General features: G+C 40.2%; 1 protein-coding gene across 2 annotated transcripts in view; it reads right to left on the bottom strand.

The window, feature by feature from the left end:
* Positions 1–14892, bottom strand: part of CNTN5 (contactin 5) — a 2016448-nt gene that overhangs the window by 1810612 nt on the left and 190944 nt on the right. The window lies entirely within an intron of this gene.

The raw sequence follows: 14892 nt of genomic DNA, 5'->3' as shown, positions 1-14892 counted from the left end.
ACTAATGCAAAATCATCTGTATTACTGTGAAAGGGAATGTAGGCGTTTAAAGCCCTATAATCATAAAAATAGGCTAGAGGAAACAGAATTATTGATTGCAAGTAAGAAGGAGTAAAATGAAGGCTACTTAATATTAAATAGAAATTGTAATTTCCTCAAATGAGTGTAGATTTTAAGAAATTGTTTACAAAATTGCTAAAGTGAACAAATTATGAATGTAGAAAGAATTTTTTTTTAAAGTACTGTAGACTTTCTAATCATTACAAAAAAATGTGTCCTAGCAAAAAAAATTCTAGTGTACACACGCCTAAGACCTATCCCATCACAACCAGCCGCTGCCCACGTATAGACAACATTGTCTTTGCGCTTGTTTTTTCTGTAGTTTTGAGTGGTTTGTGCCTTTTTTGTTTAGACCCATTAAAATATTTCATTTGCCCCTTTATTTGAAGTCTACTTTATATGTGCTCGATTGTTATCATTTTTTAGGTTTTTCCAATGTGTCGGCACATTATAGCAATTACAGATGTTTTCGGCTGAGTTATCAATTGAGACTTTTTGAAAAGTCCAACTTGGTCACAGTCCATATTTTAATTGTCGGTAAGAAGGAACGGGTTCTCCAAATAAGAATGTGGGAAATAAACAGAAGGAAAGCAGATGGAGCAATCAAGCACCGAGCCCTCCTGTCTCATTTGTCAAGAAGTTAGGTAGGGTTAGCCAACACATAACGATTCCTCTTCTTAATTGCATGACTTTGGCTACTCTTTGTTGAAAAATATGTAAGTCTCCCATTTAGAAGTACCTGCATTGCTAGTAAACAAAGAGATGAGAGTTTCTCCCTTTCTCGGTAGAAAGTCCATGTTCGGCGTTTAGCACCAAAACCCTGAAACAGCTGTCTGTGGTTTTCCTTTATTGGATGTTTTCCTTTATCGGATGCTGCCCTTCCCGTGGTTGTTCCTTCCTGGGGAAAGGCCTGGCTATTCATTGCTTGCATTGAGAAACACGTGATGGTGTCTCCACAGCTACTCTACATGCATTTGCATATTGGGGCAGTGTTCTGGATCACTGCGTTGAGAAACACGTGATGGTGTCTCCGCGGTGTTGGATGTTTTGGTCTCCACGAGGTCAATCATCTGTACCTTCATAGCACCAGACACTAACTGTCCGGTGCCTATTTATATATATGCATGCTGAATAAATGGTAAATCAGTATATTCATGGAAGTAGCATATTTAGGAGCAAGAAATACAGATATTCATCTTTCAATTGTAATTACATTGTACAGTAAGTAATGTTGGTAAACGATCCTTCCATCTTCTGTCCCGTAGGCAATGCCAACCCAACAGTAAAGTAATGTCGCCAACTGAGCTCGATAGACTTAGAGTCATTGCAGTGGAATGTAATGAAACAATTCGAGTTTATTTTCCCCTGGCACAAGTCCAAGAGACATCTAAGTGATTTCCACGCACGTCATTCAGCAATTTTGATAACATTTCAGAAGCTATTATGACATTCTGACATTTACAATCATTATATAATGAGACCACTTCACATCTAATGAAGATGTGATGCTGAAAACATGAAAAATTATACAAGAATGCAATTTGTTAAGTCAAAGTAAACTGAACTCGGGATACATGAAAAACATGATCTTAAGAATGGTAAATGACAGTTTGCATTCTATAAAATGAATAAATCAATAGTTAAAACTGAGAATCTAATTTATATCTTGATTGATTTTATTTCATGGGATGACTGGTAATCAATAGACAATGTTGACATCTGAATATAAGCATTTTCATCACAACATGCAGATGATAAAGGACAAAAACCCATCAAGTTTAACTGGGGGGGAGGGGGGGTTGAATGCAAGAAACAGGGAAACAGGAAAAAATATAAAATCTTCGGCAACCTTCAACAATCCAGAGCAAGAATACAAAAGACTGCAAGACTGTAAAATAGTAAAACAATCCTTAACCCCTTAGTAACAGAGCCAATTTTGTCCTTAATGACTAAGCCAATTTTTATAATTCTGACCACTGTCAATTTATGAGGTTATAGTTATGGAACGTTTCTACAGATCCCACTGATTCTGAGAAAGTTTTTTCATCACAGATTGTACTTCGTTTTTGTTGGAAAAATTTCTTCAATATGACTTGCATTTATTTATGAAAAAAACCGGAAATTTGGCAAAAATTTAGAACATTTTGCAATTTTTTAAATTTTAATTTTTGTGCCCTTAAATCAGAGAGTCATATCGCACAAAATATTTAACAATTAACATTTACCACATGTCTACTTTACATCACCACAATTTTGGAAGCATAATTTTTTTTGTTAGGACGTTATAATGTTAAAACTTGACCAGCGATTTCTTATTTTTCCAACAAAATTTACAAAATAATTTTTTAAGGGACCACCTCACATTTGAAGTAAGTTTGGGGGGTTAATATGACAGAATATACCCCAAAGTGACACCATTCTAAAAACTGCACCCATCAAGGTGCTCAAAACCACATTCAAGAAGTTTATTAACCTTTCGGGTGCTTCACGTGAACTAAAGCAATGTGGAAGGAAAAAATGAACATTTTACTTTTTTCACAAAAAAGATCCAAACTTTTTTATTTTCACAAGGGTATCAGGAGAAAATGGTCCACAAAATGTGTTGTGCAATTTCTCCAGAGTACGCAGATACCCGGTATGTGGAGGAAAGCCACTGTTTAGGCACATGGCAGGACTCAGAAGGGAGGGAGCACCGTTTGACTTTTTGAATGCAAAATTGGCTGGAATCAATGGCGGGCGCCATGTCACATTTGAAGACCTCTTGATACACCTAAACAGTGGAAACATCCCAATTCTAACTCCAACCATAACACAGCCCTACCCCTGAGCTTATTCCCAACCCTAATCCCAACCCTAGCCACAACCCTAACCCCAACTCCAACAACACCCTAAAACCAACACCCCAACCGTAACCCCAACACAACTGTATCCCAAACACAACTGTATCCCCAACACAACCCTAACCCTAACACCACAACCATAGTCCCAACACTACAAACGTAACCCCAGCACAACTCTAGCCCCAACACAACCATAACCCTGGCCTCAACCCAAACTCTAGCTCTAACCCCAAACCTAACCCTAGCCCCAACCCTAACCCTAACTGCAAAGAATGGAAAAATACATTTTTTTAATTTACTATTTTTACATAAGGGGGTGAAAAAGGGGGTTTGATTTACTTTTTGCTTTTGATTACTGTGATAGGGTCTATCACAGTGATCAAAATGAACCAATAAGAAAAATCTCCTATTGTTGCCTTGTGCCTGCTGGCAGATCTCGGCATCCACACTGCGCATGCGCCCACCATTTTCTTTCATGGCGAAAGATGGCGAGGGTTGGGGGACAGAGTCCAGGGATACCGAAAATACCAGGATGAAGGCTCGGAGGACCCCATTTCTCTCTCCTGTGGTATGCTAAATCATATCAGAGGCAAGAGAAATGAATGAGAAACTGCACTATTTTTTGTGATCGCCGTTATTCAGTGAATAACGGCGACCACAAGACAGGGACGGTAAAAACCAACCAGAATCATGTTCTCCGGGGTCTCAGCTACCCCGGTAGCTGAGATCCCGGAGATTTTCTGATGCTGGGGGGGGCGCTATAACCTTATTTCTCAGCAACGTTAAAAAGTGTCGCTGAAGAATAAGTACCCTTAACTGCTGCCGTTAAAAGGTGTATCAGCGGTTGTTAAGGGGTTAAAGGCTCATAGAACAATATTACACCAAATATGTATACATTTGTACAAAAATTTCCATTAGTTTGCTTCAAGTTTTATATTTGCACGTTTTCTTTTTTTTTTTTTTTGCTGGGATATTTATGCTGATTTTTAAAAAGAAAATGTATTGTTGAAAAAAACCTTAGCAAGAAGTATGAAACAAATGGCATGTGTGGATATAGCCTATAGAAGGTTTCACATCTCACTAATTATTATGGCAGTGTTTTAGAGATAATCAGATCAATCGGAGGCAAATCTTAGAGTTAGAACAGTACGCAAAATTTTATTTCATATACTGCTGAAGAGTCACTGAGCATGATGACATGTGCCTGGCTGGTTTCACCATAATGCTCTGCAACTGTCAAGTCACATGGTTTAGCGGTGCCAAATGGGGAACTATTGCAGCCACTATAAAAGATGGGGACTGGCCAAGCAGCGCAATTTTATGTTCTTACAATGTAGGACTATAGATCAAAGTGCACAGTTAATTCAACATAGGGACAGAAAAAGGCACTGTTGTTGATGAACATTTAGTGGCACCAGTAAGGAGAGAAAAATATGGCAGGCGGCAGCAGTTCCGAGTAATCAATTAATGTATTCTAGTTGGGACTCGAGCACAAGACTATATTTTTGGTCCGAATGCGATCTGACAAAACATCAGATCATACTCAGATCAATGCTAGTCTATGCGGCCATGCATATGTCAGTATTTTTTCCCCGGACCAATCCGATCAGAGGAAAACATCGCAGCATGCCAGAGTTTTGATCCGATATTCAGATCGCACTTGGCCATGCTAGTCAATGAGTTTGTGAAACATGTCAGACTCCACTCGAAGATAGAGAATTATTTTCTTTCTTTTTCACCTCATCTGAGAAAATCGGATCACACGTGATTACCATATAGGTCCAATTCTCTTGAATGAGATAATACACAGTCGCATGACCCTGGCATGACACACATTTCTCATCCTTCTCGCAATACAAAAGTTTGGACTCTAAGTAATAAAACAGATTGAATATAGTATTGGAGTAAAATGTTCCACACACCATTCCAAGGCAATTGACTACTTAAAATTTGCCGCAGCTAAGTTAACTGCAAAAAGTAATTTTTGGAAAAAAAATGCCAAACCTGCCAAATTTGCATTTCAAAAGCATCGAACATCTCGACAGTGTATGACTGTCTTACTGCTGCAATCACATATTTTACATGTGGCAGTTCTTGATACAGTTTTTGAGCCACAGCCAGCAAGGAGTCCAAAAGGAATGACTGATAAGTCTTTTCTCATTTGTATCCAAATTGCATTTCCAATTCTAGCTGTAAAGGGTATTCCCTCAATTGTTATCACCGATACCCATGTATACTGAATTGAGCACCAGGATGCCTGCTGGACCACTACAATATTTAAACTTCACTCTGTGGTTGGGCAGTGAAGAGGTGGCTTATGACCCATGTTCTAGTGATCAGTGGAGGTTATAGTGGTTAGACTTTTGTCAATCACACATAGCACCTTAAATAGTTGATATTTGTCAATCTTAGGAAAAAAAAAACCCATAAAACCTCTTTATAGTCATTGTTTAACCTTATGTTAGACTTATCCAGATTTTCACACTTCTTATATAAAAGATGCATTTTCTCCATTATTGACAAACTTTTTTTCAGGTCTATATCACAAAAGGCATGTATGTATGAGAGCTGGCTGAAAATAGGGGAAATAGAACAGACTTTTTTTTAGATCAGTGGACTTAAACCTTTTGTGCCTTGAGAGCGACATTCAGCTTCACAGAAGTGACACTCTGGGTTCCCCGTTACTGGTATAATGCCAATCAAAGCTTCCCCTCCTAAAGCCCGTGTGCCCCTGTCCCTTTTAAGCAGTTTTTTTACATCCAGGACTTTCTCGACTTACCCCGTGAAGTATTCGTGCATCAAACACTTCCATCACGCAATAGCATTCAGTTGCGAACACTCCTCTAACTGGCAGTATCTTCCTATCTCTACTTTACGGAATGTATCTCTACCCAATTCTCCAGCCAATGTATGTACATTCAGATCGACTCTTCTGTGCATCATTACTCATAAAAGTCAACATCTGGAGACCAGCTCTTTATAGCTGTGTTCCATTTGTTATGTTAATGCACCAAGCTGGCAGAAAGCCACACCAGACATCATGGGCTCTCAAGACTCAGGTTGGGGACAACTGTTTTAAAAGGTTGACCAGTTTAGAAAATCTCCTTAGTGTACAAATTCCTTATAGAACTATTACAAAAAAAGTGAACCATAAGACACTATCCATTCAAAATAAAGTGTTTTCTGTGTATAGGACAAGACAAGTCCTCAGGATCAAGGACACACTTTGTAACATCTCCACACCTTGACCAAGAAATAAGGATCCTGAGCAGAGGACCCTTCTATTAACTCAGAATTTCCTAAACTGAACTGGGCAACCCACTTATGTGCATAAATCATTCCTATATCTTCCCTTCTTTGGATATGCAGCAGTATTTCAAGAAAACAATATTTAAAAAAGATCCAGTAACAAAGTGAATGGCCAAGGGAGCAGCACCCATCAACCTCTCCCCAACGTGTTCAGCTCTACGTATCTTTCCTTATTGTATATTTGGATAAACCTGTCAATCAAGCCAAGCTGTGTGCAGCAAATCAGTGCCTTATTGACTCTTTTCTCAACCTGTTCTCTGGTAGTTTTTATACTATAGGCCAAATTCAGTAAGACTGATGTTTTATACACCAGACTCAATGATGGGCATTCAGGAATAAGATGCACCTAATTCCTTAAGAAGCGCATGCGATTTAATGAATTAGGAGCATCTTATCACTGGCATACGTCTCGCCACAGATGCTACCCCAGTCAGTTACTGGGGCATCAGTGATTGTAGTAAATGTTTTTACATATAATACTATTGTGTCATAACGTTTGAAGAATTTGCAGGGCCTCATTGCCTTCCCCCGATATCACGTCCATATTTCACCCACTTTGGGCTTGAAAACATCAAAAGTGGCAATTTAATTTTGAAAAACTTGAAGTTGATCAACAATGTTGTAACTTTACAAATTGTTTTATGGAAAAATTCTGGCAGAGACACTTTGATGAATCGGGGCATATGTGTTTTCTCAAATCCTATGGTATTTAATAGAAAAGATATTGGCTTGTCAAGAGTGAGCCACTCCTGGGTTTATGTTGCTTGTGGTCTGGGAGACATAAATTTTTAACAGGTTCTGTTTAAGAATAATACTAATATGGTCAACTGTTTATCAACTGTATGATCGAAAACTCCATTTTCCTAAGTGTTGATAACATCAGTATAATTTAAAGTATGCATAAACATGTTGGGAAGAAATCATGGAGACTTTTTTGTTGTTTTTTTGTGGCATTAATAAAGACCAATCATCCAAAAAAACATAATGAAATATTTTCTGTATGCAGAAGACTTCTGTGCCTCCCTGTTCAGGAGCTAGACAGAAACTTTGTCATGGTTGGGGAAACCCTGAATAAATGTTGAGCAGAGAAACAAAGGCTTCAGAGACTGCAAGGATTTAAGTGTTTATGGAATGTATCATGAATTTAAGTGATGTGATGACATGCTATTTCTAGAGAATTGTGGATATGTAAAGCAGAATGGTAAAAGATGGTGATATAAGGAAAGCCCCTTGTAAGTTCAGCTTTGGCCAGAAATAAGGCATCTATAAGAGGGTAGTTGAGAGGTACTTTGTGTGAAACGCTCCAGGTCTTGCTCAGTGATGTAAAAGGGGTTGTCCACTACTAGAACAACTGCTTCTCGATCTGAATGTTTTCCTCGACTAAAATTAAAATATCTGTACTCACCTCTGGTGCTTGCGTTGCTCTAGACATGTTGGCACTCACATTCCTGTGACTCATGTGAGGTTGTCATGTCACTTGAGCCCTGTGCCAAATCATCGTTGGTCTCACTGTCCCCGTCTTTGTATATATAAAATTACTAAAAAGGAAGTGAGTGGCCAGTCACATCTCTCTATTCCTGTTAATTACATATATATCTGGAGGTGGAGACAGTTATGGCAAAGATAATTGGGCACAGTGCTCACGTGACATGACAACTTCACTTTAGCCCCAGGAACGTGAGGGCCAACACCGCTCAAATAGCATCCACTCAGGAGGTGAGCATAAGTGTTTTTATTTTAATAGGGCCAAACAATCAGATTGATAATGGGTTGTCCTAGTAGTGGACAACCCCGTTAAAGAAATAACTGTTACCTAATATATCTCCCTAAGAGCAGCAGGTGACCCATTTGGTAGATTATCTGGAAGCTCCATGCTACAGTTCCAGCACTTTAGCTCATATCCTCTTCTGCAAGGAAAAAAATCACTCCAGCCCACCACTCATGTAATAAAAATGGTGCTCCCACCTCCAGCAAACCAATTCTTCTTCAATGGACATGCCAATCCAGTCTACAGCCACCGATATAGCCCTGCTGATCGAGACAATTGTCAGTTCACAGCTGCTACTGCTTAGATAAACCAACCATTAGATTATTTATCCACCATATTTTAACCCTTTAAGCCCCAAGGGTGGTTTGCACGTTAATGACCGGGCCAATTTTTACAATTCTCACCACTGTCCCTTTATGAGGTTATAACTCTGGAACGCTTCAACGGATCCCAGTGATTCTGACACTTTTTCCCAACACATATTGTACTTCATGATAGTGGTAACATTTCTTTGATATTACCTGCGTTTATTTGTGGGAAAAAAAAAAATGGAAATTTGGTGAAAATTTAGAAAATTTCGCAATTTTCCAACTTTGAATTTTTATGCCCTTAAATCACAGAGATATGTCACACAAAATACTTAATAAGTAACATTTTCCACAAGTCTACTTTACATCAGCACAATTTTGGAAACAATTTTTTTTTTGTTAGGGAGTTATAAGGGTCAAAATTTGACCAGCAATTTCTCATTTTTACAACACCATTTTTTTTGGGACCACATCACATTTGAAGTCATTTTGAGGGGTCTATATGATAGAAAATTACCAAGTGTGACACCATTCTAAAAACTGCACCCCTCAAGGTGCTCAAAACCACATTAAAGAAGTTTATTAACCCTTCTGGTGCTTCACAGGAATTTTTGGAATGTTTAAAAAAAGTGAACATTTATTTTTTTTTCACAAAATATTTACTTCAGCTCCAATTTGTTTTATTTTGCAAAGGGTAACAGGAGAAATTATACCCAAACATTCTTTTGCAATTTGTCCTGAGTACACTGATACCCTATATGTGGCAGTAAACCACTGTTTGGGTGCATGGCAGAGCTCGGAAGGGAAGGAGCGCTGTTTGACTTTTCAATGCAAAATTGACTGGAATTGAGATGGGATGCCACGTTGCGTTTGGAGAGCCCCTGATGTGCCTAAACATTGAAACCCCCCACAAGTGACACCATTTTGGAAAGTAGACCCACTAAGGAACTTATCTAGATGTGTGGTGAGCACTTTGACCCACCAAGTGCTTCACAGAAGTTTATAATGTAGAGCCGTAAAAATAAAAAAATCAAATTTTTTCACAAAAATGAATTTTTCGCCCCCAATTTTTTATTTTCCCAAGCGCACCAGAAGAAATTGGACCTCAAAAGTTGTTGCACAATTTGTCCTGAGTACGTCGATTCCCGATATGTGGGGTAAACTACTGTTTGGGCGCATGGCAGAGCTCGGAAGGGAAGGAGCGCCATTTGACTTTTCAATGCAAAATTGACTGGAATTGAGATGGGATGCCATGTCGTGTTTGGAGAGCCCCTGATGTGCCTAAACATTGAAACGCCCCCACAAGTGACACCATTTTGGAATGTAGACCCCCTAAGGAACTTATCTAGATGTGTGGTGAGTAGTGTTGAGCATTCCGATACCGCAAGTATCGGGTATCGGCCGATATTTGCGGTATCGGAATTCCGATACCGAGTTCCGATACTTTTGCGATATCGGGAATCGGGATTGGAATGCATATTCATGTGTAAAATAAAGAATAAAAATAAAAAATAGGGATATACTCACCCTCTGACGCGCCCTGGTAGTAACCGCTGCAACCGGCAGCCTCCGTTCCTAAGAATGAGCGAGTGAAGGACCTGCAATGACGTCGCGGTCTTGTGATTGGTCGCGTGAGCGGTCACATGAGCGGTCACGCGACCAATCACAAGCCGCCACGTCATCGAAGGTCCTTCACTCGCTCATTCTTAGGAACGGAGGCTGCGGGTTAACACCGCTAGGTCCAGGGTCCGCCGGAGGGGTGAGTATATCCATATTTTTTATTTTTATTCTTTATTTTTTACATGAATATGGATCCCAGGGCCTGAAGGAGAGTTTCCTCTCCTTCAGACTCTGGGAACCATCCAGGATCACTTCCGATACTTGTGTCCCATTGACTTGTATTGGTATCGGGTATCGGTATAAGCGATATCCGATATTTTTTGGATATCGGCCGATACTATCCGATACCGATACTTTCAAGTATCGGAAGGTATCGCTCAACACTAGTGGTGAGTAGTGTTGAGCGATACATTCCGATATTTGAAAGTATCGGTATCGGATTGGATCGGCCGATATCCAAAAAATATCGGATATCGCCGATACCGATACCCGATACCAATACAAGTCAATGGGACACAAATATCGGAAGTGATCCTGGATGGTTCCCAGGGTCTGAAGGAGAGGAAACTCTCCTTCAGGCCCTGGGATCCATATTCATGTAAAAAATAAAGAATAAAAATAAAAAATATGGATATACTCACCCTCGGACGAGCCCTGGCTGTCACCGCTGCAAGCGTCTGCCTCCGTTCCTAAGAATGCAGAGAGTGAAGGACCTTCGATGACGTCGCGGTCACGTGAGCGGTCACATGAGTGGTCACGCGACCAATCACAAGACCGCGACGTCATTGCAGGTCCTACACTCACTGCATTCTTAGGAACGGAGGCTGCTGGTTGCACCGCTGAGGTCCAGGGTCCGTCGGAGGGGTGAGTATATCCATATTTTTTATTTTTATTCTTTATTTTTTACATGAATATGGATCCGAGGGCCTGAAGGAGAGTCTCCTCTCCTCCAGACCCTGGGAAAAATACGCACCGCACATGCCTGGGAAGTTATAGGAACTTCCGATTCCGATTTCTGATATCACAAAAATATCGGAACTCGGTATCGGAATTCCGATACAGCAAATATCGGCCGATACCCGATATTTGCAGTATCGGAATGCTCAACACTATTTATAACGCAGAGCCGTGAAAATAAAAAATAATTTTTGTCCCACAAAAATGTTTTTTAGCCCCCCAAATTTTTATTTTCCCAAGGGTAACAAGAGAAATTGGACCCCAGAAGTTGTTGTCCAAATTGTCCTGAGTATGTTGATACCCCATATGTTGGGGTAAACCCCTGCTTGGGTGCATGGGAGAGCTCAGAAAGGAAGGAGCACTGTTTTACTTTTTCAACACAGAATTGGCTGGAATTGAGATCAGACGCCATGTCGCGTTTGGAGAGCCCCTGATGTGCCTAAACAATGGAAACCCCCAATTCTAACTGAAACCCTAACCCAAACACACCCTTAATCCCAACCACACCCCTAACCCCAACCCTAACCACACCTCTAACTCCAAAACACCCCTAACCCGAATCCCAACCATAGCCTAACCACACCACCCTTAAACCTAACACACCCCTAACCCTAATCCCAACCGTAAATGTAATCCAAACCCTAACCCTAGCCCCAACCCTAACCCTAGCCCTAACCCTAGCCCTAACCCTAACCCTAGCCCTGACCCTAACCCTAGACCTAACCCTAACCCTAACCCTAGCCATAACCCTAGCCCTAACCCTAGCCTTAATACTAACCGTAGCCCTAACCCTAGCCCTAACCCTAGCCCTAACCCTAATGGGAAAATGGAAATAAATACATTTTTTAATTTTTTTTTATTTTTCCCTAACTAAGGCGGTGATGAAGGGGGGTTTGATTTACTTTTATAGCGGGTTTTTTAGCGGATTTTTATGATTTTCAGCTGTCACACACTGAAAGACACTTTTTATTGCAAAATTTTTTTTTTGCGTTGCCACATTTTGAGAGATATAATTTTTCCATATTTTGGTCTACAGAGTCATGTTAGGTCTTCTTTTTTGCGGAACGAGTTGATGTTTTCATTGGTAACATTTTTGGGCACGTGACATTTTTTGATCGCTTTTTATTCCGATTTTTGTGAGGCAGTATGACCAAAAACCAGCTATTCATGAATTTCTTTTGGGGGGGGGCGTTTATACCGTTCCGCGTTTGGTAAAATGGATAAAGCAGTCTTATTCTTCAGGTCAGTATGATTACAGCAATATCTCATTTAGATTATTTTTTTATGTTTTGGCGCTTTTATACGATAAAAACTATTTTATAGAAAAAATAATTATTTTTGCATTGCTTTATTCTGAGGACTATAACTTTTATTTTTTCACTGATGACACTGTATAGCGGCTCGTTTTTTGCTGGACAAGATGATGTTTTCAGCGGTACCATGGTTATTTATATCGGTCTTTTTGATCGCGTGCTATTCCACTTTTTGTTCGGCGGTATGATAATAAAGGGTTGTTTTTTGCCTATTTTTTTTAATTTTTTTTACGGTGTTCACTGAAGGGGTTAACTAGTGGGACAGTTTTATAGGTCGGGTCGTTACGGATGCGGCGATGCTAAATATGTGTACTTATATTGTTTGTTTTTTTTATTTAGATAAAGGAATGTATTTTTGGAACAATATATATATTTTTTTATTTATTTAGGATTTTTTTGTTTTTTTACACATGTAATTGTTTTTTTTTTACTTCTTTACTTTGCCCCGGGGGGCATCACATTATATTGACAGATCGTTGATCTGACACTTTGTTGTGCACTGTGTCAGATCAGCGATCACACAGGAACAGCAGGGCGGTTCCTGGCGCCTGCTCTGAGCGGGCGCTGGTAAGCCACCTCCCTGCAGGACCCGATGCAGCCCCGCGGCCATTTTGAATCCGGTCCTGCAGGGAGGAGGAGGTAAGAGACCCTTGGAGCAATGCAATCACATCGAGTTGCTCCGAGAGTCTCAGGGAAGCATGCAGGGAGCCCTCTCCCTGCGTGATGCTTCCCTGTACCGCCGGAACACTGCGATCATCTTTGATCACAGTTTGCCAGGGGTTAATGTGCCGGGGACGGTCCGTGACCACTCCTGGCACATAGTGCCGGATGTCAGCTGCGATAGTCAGCTGACACCCGGCCGCGATCGGCCACGCTCCCCCCGTGAGTGCGGCTGATCGCACTGGATGTACTATTCCATCACTGGGAATTAAGTCCCAAGTCACCTTGACAGGATAGTACGTCCAATGGGATTAAGGAGTTAAGCTCCTCTCAGCCAATCCATCAGTACTGGTGTGCAGCACTTTTGCAGAAATGTGGTAGGGTTTATGCAAAATTCTCCCAAAATATAAGATGTGAGCATATTTATTATATTTAATGTTGTTCATTATGTGCTAGAATAATTATGCTTTTTTTATGAAACCATATACAGTCATGACTAAAAGTGTTGGCATCCTTGAAATTGTTTCAGAAAATTAAGTATTTCTCCCAGAAAATTATTGCAATTGCACGTTTTGTTATACACATATTTATTTCCTTTGTGCGTAATGGAACATAGAAAAAAAAGATATAAAAGACAAATTGGACATTATTTCACGCAAAGCCCTAAAAAGAGCATCTTTCCAAAATTGTGTGTAAACAACTTGGTTTCAAGTGTGTGATGCTCATTCAAACTCACCTGTTTCAAGTAACAGGTGTGGGCGATATGAAAATCACACCTGAAACCAGATAAAAAGGGGAGAAGTTGACTCAATGTTTGCTTTGTGTATGTGCCACATGAAGCAGGGAGAACAGAAAGATGATAAAAAACTGTCTGATGACTTGAGAACCAAAATTGTTGAACAATATCAACAGTTTCAAGGTTACCATCTCTAGAGATCTTAATATTCCTTTCTCCACAGTGTGCAACATAATCAAGAAGTTTACAATCCATGGCACTCTAGCCAATCTCCCCAGACGTGGACAGGAGAGAAAAATTGATTGATGGTTGCAATGCAGAATAGTCTGGATGGTGGAGAGGCAGCCCCAATTAAGATCCAAATAAATTCAAGCTGTCCTCCAGGCTCAGGGGGCATCAGTGTCAGTGTGAGCTAGCCCTCAACATTTGAATAAAATAAATTGCTATGGCAGGAGACCCAGGAGGACCCAACTGCTGACACAGAGACATAAATAATCTAGACTGGAGTTTGGCAAAATGTACGCGAGTAAGCCAAAATCCTTCTGGAAAAGCATCTTATAGACAGATGAGACCAAGATTGAGCTTTTTGGTGAAGCACATCTTTCTGTTTACCAAAAATAGAATGAGGCTTGCAAAAAAAATAACACAGTACTTACAGTCAAATATGGTGGAGGTTCAAAGATGTTTTGGGGTTGTTTTGCTGTCTCTGGCACAGGGTGCCTTGACTGTGCAAGGCATGGTGACATCTGAAGATTACCAATGGATTTCGGATCGCAATATAGTGCCCAGTGTCAGAAAGCTGTGTTTACATCCTAGGTCATGGATCTTCCAGCAGGACAATGACCCAAAACATACTTCAAGAAGCACCCAGAAATGGATGGAAACAAAGCGCTGGAGAGTTGTGAAGTGGCCAGCAATGAAGCTGGATCCAAATCCCATTGAACATCTATGGAGAGATCTTAATATTGCTGTTGGGAGAAGGCGCTTTCAAATACAAGAGACCAAGAGCAGTTTGCAAAATAAGCAAGGTCCAAAATTCCAGATGAGGGGTGTAAGAAGCTTGTTCATAGTTTTTGGAAGCGATTGATTGCAGTTATTTATTCCAAAGGGTGTGCCGTCAAATATTAAGTTGACGGTGCCAACAATTTTGACCGGCCCATTTTGTGGTTGTGTGTGAAATTATGTCCGATTTGTTTTTTTTGTGTTGTTCCAATACACAAAGGAAATAAGTGTGTATAAGAAAACAAGTGTAATTCCAATAATTTTCTGGGAGAAATACTAAATTTTCTGGAACAATTTCAAGGGTGCCAACAATTTCAGC

This window comes from Ranitomeya variabilis, chromosome 3 (genome assembly GCF_051348905.1).
Source record: "Ranitomeya variabilis isolate aRanVar5 chromosome 3, aRanVar5.hap1, whole genome shotgun sequence".
Taxonomy (NCBI): Eukaryota; Metazoa; Chordata; class Amphibia; order Anura; family Dendrobatidae; genus Ranitomeya; species Ranitomeya variabilis.
The sequence above is the reverse complement of the archived record's forward strand: the minus strand, read 5'-3'. Positions and strand labels throughout refer to the sequence as shown.